Source organism: Diadema antillarum, unplaced genomic scaffold, assembly GCF_040938485.1.
Source record: "Diadema antillarum isolate AM-2024a unplaced genomic scaffold, OU_Dant_1.0 scf00000161, whole genome shotgun sequence".
Lineage (NCBI taxonomy): Eukaryota > Metazoa > Echinodermata > Echinoidea > Diadematoida > Diadematidae > Diadema > Diadema antillarum.
In genome coordinates, this window is record NW_027271050.1 from 193,905 (window position 1) to 207,059 (window position 13,155).

Here is a 13,155-nt window from a genome sequence, read left to right on the forward strand (position 1 = left end):
TTGGTGCACAAAATAATAATCTTTCGTGCACAAAATAATAATCTTTCGTCAGTACGGTATAACAAGGCCTTCGGCATGCTCAAAACTTGTTCCGAGTCGTAGGGTTCGCTCGCAGGGGTACACGCAGAACACCAGTAGGAGACCGTTACCGACAACATCTCGCAGGCAACTCCAACGCAGGTACTTCTCAGTACCCATAAGTCGCTCGTAACAGAAAACGGATCTGTTCAAAGCTCTCCTAGCGAAAGCAGGTCACACAGAATTCAAGCAAATAGAAGGTAAGTAGCACGCGTCTAGAAGGTAAGAATAAAGTGCAAAAATTGCAAACATTCTTGTTCGCTCGCGGAAAATGTTATACGTGCTGGAAACTTCCTCTTCATCACAAGCCCGAGTAGCTTGCCCGGAAAAGTGTGACACAGCCTTAACACAGACAAGAACGTTCCGATCCCAAAAAAAAAAAAACTACATGTACATTGTACTTCTGGAATGAATGTTGTAGGGCGAAATAATTACACTGCAGTCATCAAATCACTTTTTCCATGTCACCCTGGGGGATGTTGCACAAAGCTGTTCCTTAAATTACGGACTTAAGTGCGACTGGTGATCAGTTCTTGCGTGCTATACTTATCAGAATCTCAATACAATTCAACACATTTAATTTCCTTCCACTGTCGACGGAAAGTAGGCCGGAGTGAAGAGAGAAAACACACCTCTGTAAATTTGACATGATCTGATTGGTCAAATTTTCGGTGAGTATGCAAATATTTGCATCAGGTTAAGTTGGCGCTATTTTCTCAATCCGTCCGCGAGTATATAAATGCTGGCTGAAGACACACACATGGTCTACTGTCTTCGCTGTGAAAGCTCTGATAGGACTGTTCATTCACCTAAGTACTCAAGCGTTATATCGAGAAGATTGTGCAGAATGGGGCGCATGTCTCCTGCCACGAGGCAGAGAGTCCTCAGTCTGTCTCGAGATCACATTGGTGCCACTGCTATAGAAGCTAAATTAGCGGAAGAAGGCATCAGTGTTAGCCGGCAGGCAGTATCTGCCTTCATGAAGAGATACAAGCGGACCGGCTCTACGGAAGCGCAGAGGCGAAATCCCCGCCGTTCCAAGCTTGACGGTTATCGCCAGATAATCGACAATCTCTACCAGGGAAATGATGAGCTGAGCAGCAGGGATATTCAACATATCCTCTCAAGAGAATATCAGCTCGACGTGTCTGCATCGACCATCAGGCGCTGCAGGCAAAGCCTTGGCTGGGTCCCCTGCCGAGCGAAACCCTCGCAGATAGTTCGTCGGGAAAATCAGATCAAAAGGGAAGCGCACTGTCAGAAACTCATGGCCGACCATGAGACCTTCGACGACGTGATATTCAGCGACGAGTGCAGCGTGCAACTCCATCCGAACGCTCAGTTGTGTTTCAGAAAGAGGGGGCAGGAGAGAAAGCTGAAGGGGAGGCCGAAGCATCCCGGCAAGTTGCACGTCTGGGCCGGAATTTCCCGGAGGGGAGCTACGCCTATCCTCGTTTTCTCCGGTATCATGGACTCGGCTTTCTACTGCGAGGAGATTCTCCGAAATACCCTAATCCCCTTCATTGAGGTGACTTATCCTGACCACCATCGCTTCCAACAGGATAACGATCCTAAGCACTGTTCCAAATTCACAAAAGAGTTCATGAGGGAGAAGGGAATCAATTGGTGGGTCACCCCTCCGGAGAGCCCTGACCTGAACCCAATTGAACTAGTGTGGCACCAGCTGAAGCTGTGGCTCCAACGGACAGCCAAGCCGCAGACTCTGGCAGAGCTCAGGGAAGCCATCTACGAGTTCTGGCGGACGACGATGACCCCCGATCTGTGCGGCAGGTACATCGACCATCTGCGTAGAGTGGTACCTGTGGTGGTTGAAAAGCAGGGAAAGGCGTCAGGCTTTTAAGCCTTGAAACAACGGCTCTTTTAAGAGCCACCAAAGATTCAAGAAAGAACAAAGATACTCTCAATAGTCTCATGATTCAACAAAGACACCTAATATACCCTCTCTTTTCTAAATTCTACTTTCTTCCCTATCTTTCCTGTTCTAACGTAGTTCTAACGCTACATGTAAATTATACGAATAGCATGCTCCCTTGTGTTAGAATATTATTAGGCACTACGTCGTATTAAAAACGTTACATTAAACATTTCAAATTATATCATTGGAAGATTATTACAACTTAATTATGAATGAGTACATATAGATCTAAGTTTGATATTAATGACAAACACATGTGCACAGAAGTTTCTTTATATTTTTACGTTCGTTCGATTTTATTGAGGCCCAACGTTAGGTATACTCTGTTAAAAGTTTACTTGTAATTAGATCCTAGTTTCTAAATCAACTCTGCCGGCCACGTACAATCTTATTAGGAATGCTTCGACGCGCAGCATACCATCACACTACTTCTGTAAGAGTGGATATTTTCGCGCAACTAATTTTGTTTGCTTGGCCGGGTCAGAATAGTTTCGCGTGTTTTTAATTCCGCGGATTCAAGACATATCGCACAGGAACGTATGGCATGCAAAACTTTCGAGAGCTTTTATTTTCGCGCTAGTTTCTGGTTGCGCGTAATGCGCGGAAATTTGAACACCGCGAAAATTACCACTCGCAATGTTAGTAATTGCACACGCGCTTCGCTAGCGGATCGACACGTAAGACGCAGGCCGAGACGCAGGCCGCGCGCGCCGCACGCGGGCCCTATTTCCGATATCCCCAGGAGGCGGCAGCAGCAGGCCGCGCCGGCCGGCGGGCCCGCAAAAGTTAGGGTATGGGTTGCTACATCCTGCCTGCACCACGTGCACCTCGCGTGTTGATGAACTGAACTGCCGCTATCATATTATGATCCTAGCTAGCAACGGACGTCTTTTCGTATGACTCTCTGATGATCCTACGAGGTTGGGGACTAAACACAATCTGCTGGTGCTAAAATACCAAGGTAGGTCCTAACCTCTCACCTTTTCATAAACCGTGGTCAATAAAGTAGTATGGACGTTACAATAGACGCCTATCGTTAGTGTCGTTAGGCCTAACTACGTTATCTCACATAGACGTGACCCTGGGCCCTGTTTCATAAAGCTGTTCATAAAATTACGAACAACTTACGAGCGACTGGTGATCAGTTCTGGTGCCCGTTGCATAAAACTTACCATTGAAATTCAATGGTAACTACCGTCAAAATTAGGTGTCACAGCCAATCAGCATAAAGGATGATAAAATTAACCGCTAATTTGAAGACTTACCGCTAAAAAGGAGCGGTAAGTCCAGCGGTAAGGGTTTACGCAACAGGGCCCTGATGTGCTATACTTATCAGAATTTCCATAATTCTGCACAAGAACTGATAACCAGTTTCTCTTAAGTTGTTCGTAACTTTACGAACAACTTTATGAAACACCCCCAGGTTTCTTCAGATTCAGAATAAACGTTAGGTAGCCTAAATGCTAACACTATTAAGGTTAAATTAAATTGTTGTCAGCGTCGAATTCTGAAAAAGTCTGTTCTATCACTCTAACGGTGTTTTGTTAAAACTGGGAGTATGATAGCCCTACTAACGTTAACTTGTTACACATAATTATGGTCGATATAGTACGGCTACCATACTAATTAGACCGCTTCCGATTCTGAGAGGCGATTCGTGTTCGTTTGTAGCTCCATGCTGTAATATTATGTATGCTTGGGTGACCCGCACCTCGCCATAGTTAATGTTTACGCATATTTAAATCACATTTCGTCACTGAAATTCTATGAAATCCCAATTACATACTTGAACAATTCTGAAGATTCCAATACAACCACAAATTTACTGTTCGATAAAGGAAATTGCAGCTATCGTCCTCAAACGCGAACGATGCGAAAAAGTTGCGCGATCAGGAAGGGGCCCGCGACTCGCCACCCGCGCTCCCATAGGCAAGCTCGTAAAAGACGTGTGCCGGTGACCGTGATACTTCCATAGACAGACACTTAAAAGATGCGTGCAGGTGACCGTGATGATATTATATAACACGTATTCCTCATATAAATTTCAGATTTTCGCGAAAAACAGCTCTTTTTTCACCACTTTGCTTGTTTGTGGCAACCCTGCCAAGTTTCAAGTTTTTGAGGGAAACTTTACACAGTCCCGGGCATAATTTTATGTTCAGTGCGCTTATTTTAAGCCGGGTGGCGGTATTCGGGCCCTTGGCGAGGCACTTGAAAATCACATGTACCTTACGCTCACCTGAGCCGAAGGCTCACTCGTGCCTCAAGTGAGTTATTGCAGTCGCTCTTCGTCCGTTGTGCGTAAAGTTCTTCTTCTTGTCGAAAACCCCATAACCGATTTTCACCAATTCAGTTGGCAGGTAGAATCCCTGGGACACTGTAGGGGGATAGAATCTCAATCTGTTACCATGCCACACCTGGGGGCCCATGGAGGCTCGACTTACGACCCCATGGTCTTTATGATTAAAGTAAGAGTCTAAAAAATGCATGAAAGGTGAATTTGTGGGTGCGAGACCCCGGGTCTCTTGTATACTAGTAAACAATTGAATTAATGCCGTATCTATAGTTTGACAATTCCTATCACGGCCATCAGTGTGCAGGCGTTTCTTCAGTGCGATTTAATATACTCATCTCAGAATTGCCCAGCCGCATCATTGGTCAGCAACATGTAGACTTACCACAGTGCATTAAATGCCGACACAATTTTCACTCTTGTCAAAATTAGGCCCCAAACAATCACCTCTCCTGCAATCACAAGTATAATGCTCTAAAAGTGTTGAAGTTCCACAATGTAGCTATAACTTACATCATCCCTTCATTTGCACAAATTACATTTAATATTATGTTCTCACTATGGGATCACATTTTCAATAAGGTGTTGTGTAAACATCTTCATATTACAGCGGTCACATATGTGTCAAATTTCAGTAAGATTTTCGTATGCTGCGCTTATGTTATCAAATGGCAATTCAATACACATCATTGACAAAAGATAAGACTTGATTATGTTCAAACTTTTGTAGTTAATACATATACAAATTGAGGGATTTGTACAATGCACAATACCTTGGTTGGCTTGATATTCAAGAAAAAGAAATCTTACCATGGTAAGATGTATTGTACAACGCTTACAGATCCATTGTGCATAATCTACAATCAATGCTTTTTCGTGGGCTCTCATATTTCTCGTACCGGTACTCGACCATAGCCCAACTTTACGAACAGGCCACTGTGCTTATGAGACAAACTGTTGTACATTCCTATGAACTTTCAGCCAATGTATGCCTTGTTATTTTGGTAGTGTGTCATTCTATTTTTTATCTTGGCTATTTTCGTGTGAAGCATGAAATAATTTGAAAATGAAAATAAAGATTGAACTCACAATGATCACTTTTTAACATTGTGAGCCGAATGCTTAAAAACTAAGGCTTTCATAATCCATTATATCTTTAGATGATTTTCTAGCTGAATATGCCGTTACCAAGGAAGGGCATTCAAAATTTACTGCAAAATGCAATTTGCTTAATTAAGCAAGGCTGTTCTGAAAATTCGTGAAAAAGAAAACTTCTACTTAACAGTTAGACTTTAACGAGAAATCTATCTAGGTCTAGATCTAGACCAAAGAAATATTCATCTGCAGTATATTGTAGATCGATTAAAAGCTGGACGAAAGAGATGGACTACTAGTATAATACTTTTACCCCTGTAATCTATCTAGACTGAAACACTAGCTCTACCTCAACCTAACATTAGGTCTAATTTAAAATTTTCTATTTCAAGGGAAATCCAACCTGACATATCGGAATGGAGGGGGACTCGGGGCCCTTTCAGCCCAAGGAAAAAATGACCTTGATCTCACTTTCCTGAGGGGGGGGGGGGGAGGGGGAGGGGGGACTGACAAACTTTTACTGCCTGTCAAAAAATGCTGCAAGTATTATTTCAGTAGATGATAAGTGCACATGAAATTGAACCTATGATTATGAATAGTACTAATATCCCTTGACTTTTCTTTCTTACAGGCTAGAAGATGAGGCGAAAGAGTAATGTATCTACCCTTACTAGAGTGCTCCTTGCATTTGAGACAGAAAATACAACAGCTATAGTTTTTGCCAAGAGTGTCGTCGGAAACATCGCTGTTAACCAGCACGTGCACGTAAAAGAGAGGGGGACTCTTCACGAAGCAAGAATAATTGCCATATCCGGTAAGAACAGCGAGATCTATCTATCTTGTTAGAATAATTTGTACTGCGTAACTGGAGAGGGAACTTGGTACATCGTTACCTCACTTTCTAAAGAATTGTTAAATTGATCCTAGGATAGAACAATCTCCCCTCTCCCCATTCAAAGCTACAATTGTATTCAGGCGCCTTCTGCCCCTTTTCAAGCTTATGGGAGTGTTAATTTGCTCAATTTTGTACGACAAATAAAGATAGTTATAAGTTTAATACATGGCATAGGCTTATAAAGACCACATATATCTTATCAGCTAAACCTGAAGTATACTGACATTGAAAACAAAAGCATGCTATTAAAGGGTGATCTAATCTAAGGCCACTCTATCTATACCCATAACATACCTGGGCCCTGTTTTATGAAGAGTTAAAATTGTCTATAGTTGATTTCAACTGTAAGTATGTGGCAGCCTGTGTGGTATTGACATTTACAATTGATTTTATCTTTTGATAAAATGGGGCCCTGAATTTGATAAAGATATCAGTTGACATTATCATTATCAAAAGAACTCAAATAGTGTAGGACTAATATCTGTATAGTATACATTTTTATTCTTACGATAATAGCACCTAATGAAATTTTCTGTCAGAACGAGATACCCCCTATTCATTCTCGGAAACCATGTGTCTTCCACTTGCTTATTTTCATTGTCATTTCTTTGTAGAGAACCATTCAGAACTCCTTCAACGCGATCGAGAGTTTCGGATAAAGGAGCTCCGGGCCAAAGTAAGTAGGAATACCATTCTGTACATAAACATTTATCCTACTTCTTTTTTTATCGCATTATACATCTAAATTTCCCAGACCTCCAAATTTACGAAGCTGAAAATGCCGAGCACTCAGTCCAAATTGACGCCAAATTGGCGCTAAAATTGACGCTAAAATGATACGCATTATATCTGTAGGCTTTCCCATTGACCCCATATCTTAATACTGACCCCCCCCCCCAAAAAAAAAAAAATCATATAAGATTATCTTACAGATTTATACATGTACATGAAAACATTTCAACGATGACGACCAAATAACTAGAAATAAAATGTTTCCATGTAATGTGTAAAGTTTTGATAGCTGAACCAATTCTATTCATTTCCTGGCACGTCGATTCATAATCATACCAACTATGTCTCTATATGTACACCCACAACAGGAAGGAGGAAGCAACACTGCCAAAGGAAACTCACGGGGAGTAAAAAGAAAGGTAAACAAAACTAAAAAGCAAATACCTGCTGTTAAGTACTTAAGTTTCAGCATTCGGAAATATCTTTCATTATATCATAGTAAGTTTTATCTTTAGTAAGCTTGAAAGATTTTAAGATAGGATAGGAATGTATTACATATACCTGTTTTGTAACAGTTGAGCGGGATGCTTGTCCCCGCTGGGCGAAAACAGATGCAATTTCTGATGTAATATTTTATTTTCAATAAAACGGAACCAAAAATCAATCAAACACACACACACACACACACACAAAAAAAACCCAAAGAAACTTACAGAATACCCAAACAATTTGCCTTTCCGATTTTTCTTTAAAACTAGAGCGGCATTCTGGGAGCCCAGACCTTCGCCAAACAGCTACTTTCCACAGAACATCTTGCTTTTCCATTGAGATCAGTGATTTTCGACCCATGTGAACTAGATTATGATATCATGCTGAGAAATTGCCGAAGTACTTAGTATTTGTTCTTTGAATAAATAATCAGAAATGAACCTCCCTGGCCAATCAACCGATAACCTTCATTGCCCTTACCTTGGCAGATCATGCCTCGATGTTCTGAACTCGCCGTACTGCTGAGAACTTGCGACTTCGTCTTCAATCTGTAGATCCCTTCTGAGGTCGAGAGCTGAGAGCGATATTGCAGCGCTTGCGCAGTTCGGTAGACTCCGCCCCGATTATTACATTGCTGGTAGGGGATTTGTCCCTGCATGATTAGAGGGTGATTCGTCCCAAACTTGATTATTACTAAAATAATAAAATACGGATATAGATTCTATTGGAAAGGCCTCTTGACAAACACATGTCGAATGATCAATTACTATAGTATCAGAAACGTAACACCAAAATTTGAACTTTTTAAAGAATAGCAAACTTAAAACGTATGGATGGTATCCACAACTGGTCACGATACCCATATGCCGTGCATGTAATTTGGCGCTAGTGCATGTTCATATCCAAAATGAGGGCATAAATCACACAATGCGAACGAGCAATGGCGCGCGTACACGCGTGATTCCAAGTTTGCGTGATGGATGAGGGGGACTAGATAGGGTGGCTGGTTCGGATCCCCCCCCCCCCCCCCCCCCACTACCGCAGTATCACTGTACAGTATACAAGCATAATCGAATGGTACACCGTTTTCAGCCGGAAAAGTAAGAAATGTTAATTATTATAACGAAAACAGCAATTTTGTCAAGTACACACAGGTTTGCCCTCGCCACTGTCTGCTAAATACCTGTACCGCGAACGCACAGAAACACTGCTAGAGGGAAGTTTGTTAGCGATAACAAGACAGTAAAAAATCAGCGAACTTTGTTGTTGAAAAGAGAGAAGGAAAAAAAAAAAGCATGCACACAATCTGAATGCATTGCAGTTTTGGTCTATTGAGGTTTCGGGTCACACAATTAACAAGATAAATGAGCCTTGATGCTTACCATGCTATCATCATGCATGTGATTGCCTCGAAAATGATTATATTCAACATCTATAGAAATTGCAAAATAAAGTGAAATTACATGTTTTTGAGGAATATTTTTCTTTTTCTAATTATAATTGGCTACATGAGGGCAATTGTTATCTATACTCTATACTACCCCCGCACATTCCGTCGGGGTAATTCTCATCGATTTCTGGTAGGTTTTCTAATACAGTATTGACACTGGATGGTTGGACATGCTGTTCATGGACCGCTTTCTGATTGAATTGTACACTTTCCGTTTTAGATCAAAATTTATCCTCCAGTGATTGGGTGACGTAACTTCACGTGATTATAAGTGTTTTCAACTATGTCACAGTGTAGGCAAATTTGCAAATCCATGAAGTACTTATTGGCAGACTGATATGTCACAAAGAATTTAAAATCTATGTGTAACTTTGAGCCGTCATTCTGTAAAAGGTATTGATTTTTTTCCTTTTCCTGGATATTTTTTTTTTATTTGTAAAGACGCAACTGTGACATCGAAGAACAATTTAAATATCGCGCACTGTTTCCTCCCGTCTCATTCTCACTGTGAAATATAACAGTTTCTAAGAAAGAATTGTGACGTCGCAAATCAGCTCTAACATCATGCGCTGGGTCCTTTCAGAGCATCGCAATCATCACACGACTTCTCGCATTGCATATTTCTCATTCCCCCTTCTTTTGTGTTTCATTTTCCTTTTTCATTCCAAGATCATAAAAAAAAAACTATAGTCCCCGATTTCTCCGAAAGAACTACTCACTGCGCCCCTCCGTGAGTTTCATTAGATGAATGACGAATTTTATCTTATCCTCGAAAAATATTCCTCAGTTTCACCTCATTTTCCTTTTACACGATAAAAAATCTCGTAGATTCACATCAAACTGCAGGCTCATATTGGTGGTTCTTACACTGCTCGTATCATTTATGTCTTTGTGTGAGCTTTGTCTGTTTTTTCTTTTTCTCTTTTTATGTTCGCCGGTACAAACTCATCATTTCAACCGACGCCAGTTTTCCACTGATAGAGCACGTCGGTCTAGTGAATGGCAAAGGCCTGGAAACATCAACATGTGTCTAAACTAAAGACGCCTAACTGATAAGGCAAAAGAAAGTTTCAAAGTTTATTTTACTCAACAACCCATACTCTGGGTATCGGAGCCCAATTTAAAAACATTGGGCCTATACAGTATCACATTATTCAGCATTCTGAAATATGTTCTATCTTTAGTAAGCTTGAACGATTTAAAGATAGGATAGGCATGGATCACATAATAATACCTAATTTGGCAACTGTGCGGGCTGCTTGTCCCCGCTGGGCGAAAACAGATACAAGTTCTGGGCCCCAATTCATAAAAAGTTGATATAGCAATTCTCCTTGGAATGATAATTGTCAAGGTAACAACAAGAATCCAGCTTCCTGATTGGCTGTTGCTGTGGGAAGCTGTCATTCCAGCAAGAGTTGCCATCCTAACATCTTTTATGAAATGGGGCCCTGATGTAATATTTTATTTTCAATAAAACGAAACCAAAAAAGAAACTTTCAGAATACCAAGACAGATTGCCTTCGCGATTTCTCTTTAAAACTAGAAAAGCATTCTGGGTGCGCAGACCTTCGCCAAACACCTACTAGTACTTCCCACAGAAGATCTTGCACTTCCATCGAGATCATTGATTTCCACCCAATAATATGCATTCAGAAAAAAATGCCCGATTTCCCAATACAGAAGCCTTTGATGTGTCATAAAACCCATAGAGCAGTTAATCCAACTCTATGCATAAAACCCCAGCTGCGCGGCGCGCGCCTTGCTCAAGCAGACACTAGAGAACGCACTTTTGTAGCGCGCATAAAAACATAAAAAAATACTAATAATAATAAAATGCAGCTTGTACTCCCAAGTTCATTGACCCTACCTGCCAAAATATCACTGTGCAAGGGTGGGCATGTATTCTTTCGGGGGGGGGGGGGGGGGGGGGGGGGGGGGGTGAGGGAGGAGGATGGGAACGGTAATGTTATCAATGTAAAATCAAGAAATAAACATTTTGCAATCGTGTCTGATGATACGTTGTCTAACAGCATGATATACAACATGAGCTATGTAATACACTACTTTTGACTGTGATGATATCCGACCCTGCATCGCAAACTACTGTAATAATAAGTCGGTAGACATAGATTTTTAAGTTAACTGCATAATTTTTCTAGTAGGGTAGATTTTATACATTGAAATATAACTCAAATCAGGACATTAGTTCTAACCTAAAACCGGCTTCAATATAATCTTGAATATGAAATGAAACCTAAATATGCTAAATAAAGCAAATTCTGTTGAAGTGTGTAGGAAGCCCTACTGAAGAAAGATTTTTCTACTCACCGACAACCTATTTCTAGACCGATCACGTTCGCGCTTGGTCCTTCTTGCTTACAAAAACATTAGCATAGATACGCTGGATACATTATATATTACATGAAATCACTTTCAGAAATGAAGAATACTGTAAATAACTGGACGAAACACAAGACTGTGCATTTTAAAAAACTCATTAGTTTATACACATTACTGATGTTAATACCTCTTCACCATTCACCGGACCCATACGTGATTTATCATTAGAGATCATAATAATCAATTCCAGGATTATTAGATTAAAGGAACCATTTTCCATTTGCACGTGAAACAAAAACCCAGCATTAGTGCTTTAAAATAGTTCAAAATGTGAGTTTGGGATAGAAACAACCACTTAAGAATTTGAATCTATATAATCAATGTTAAGCATTATTAAATATATAAATGGACAAAACGTGAACATCATTTATATAAAAAAAATATATATCCTTATAGTGTAGGCTTTATTGCAAAAATATATATATATATATGGTAGGATGTTTTGTGATACAATAGACCTACACATATGCATCAAATGTGATATCTTGAAAATTTTCAAATCACTGTTCCTAAAGGTAAATAGGTGTTCTAACTATAAGGTGAAATTGATCGTGCCTTCATAAAACGTCGTAACCGATGACGTATGACTTATACAAATGTACAAAATAGTAGCATCATTTCGAAAATGTATTCAACTTGACTGTGAGAAGTATTTAAGAATAGGAGTCTCTTGAGCTCACTATTCTGCAAACTACGAATGTCGCTCTGGCGAATGATATGCTTCTGCCATTATGCTAGGTTCTCTTAATAGGTATGTCTTGTGTAGTCTATATTGCAAGACGAGAGTTTTACATAATTGGCACATGAAAAAATGGCATTCATCATACATGTTTTGAATTCATTTTCCTATGATAAGTTTTCATTTGGAAGACTGCCTATACTATTTAAGATAGCAGGTAGGCCTATTTTGACTTTTGAACGCATTGTACTCAATGAAGAATTACCAACTGGTAACATCCGATACATCTGATATGTTCTAGAAAATCTGCTAAAAGCTCAATTTTCCATTCGTTTCATATATACGTAAACTTGACAATAATGAAGTACTTCGTATTTGTTCTTTAAATACATGATCAGAAATGGATCTCCCTGGCCAATTAAACGATAACCTGCATTGCCCTTACCTTGGCAGATCTTACATCGATGTCATGAATTCAGTAAAATGAACTCGCCGTACTGCTGACCTGAGAACTTGCGACTTCGTCTTCAATCTGTAGATCCCTTCTGAGAGAGCGATAAGTGATTTATGCGCTTGCGCAGCTTGATAGACTCCGCCCCGATTATTACATTGCTGTTAGGGGGTTTATCCCTGAATGAGTAGAGGGAATTCGTCCCAAATTTAATCATTACTACATAATGCATAATGAAAAACGGATATAGATTCTATAGACAAGGCCCACTGAGAAACACACGTCGAATGACCAATTATTAGAAACGTTACACCCTTGTGTGAACTTCTAAAGAATAGCACACTTCGAACGTATGAATGGTATCCACAACTGGTCACGATACCCCCATGTCGTGCATGTAATTTACTGGTGCATGTTCATATCCAAAATGAGGGCATAAATCACACAATGCGAACGAGCAATGGCGCGCGTACACGCGTGATTCCAAGTTTGCGTGATGAAGGAGGGGGACTAGATAGGGTGGCTGGTTCGGACCCTCCCCCTCCCCTCCCCCCCCCCCTTCCCCCATCCCGTTTCTACCTAGTATCACTGTATGAGCATATGCAAACGGTATTTTCCGCTGAGAAAGTAAGAAATGTTAGATATAATAACGAAAAC

The 13,155-nt window shown here is 40.5% G+C and overlaps 1 protein-coding gene and 1 long non-coding RNA gene across 2 annotated transcripts in view; both read right to left on the reverse strand.

The window, feature by feature from the left end:
• The window catches only part of LOC139722215 (intraflagellar transport protein 172 homolog), a 107,776-nt gene that overhangs the window by 33,404 nt on the left and 61,217 nt on the right, over window positions 1-13,155 (reverse strand). The gene's annotated exons all lie outside the window — the stretch shown is intronic.
• Window positions 1,283-8,217, reverse strand: LOC139722214 (uncharacterized). The gene is made up of 3 exons (XR_011710276.1): window positions 7,999-8,217; window positions 4,254-4,391; window positions 1,283-1,898 (listed from the first exon to the last, which is right to left on the reverse strand). It is a non-coding gene; the product is annotated as an uncharacterized lncRNA (long non-coding RNA).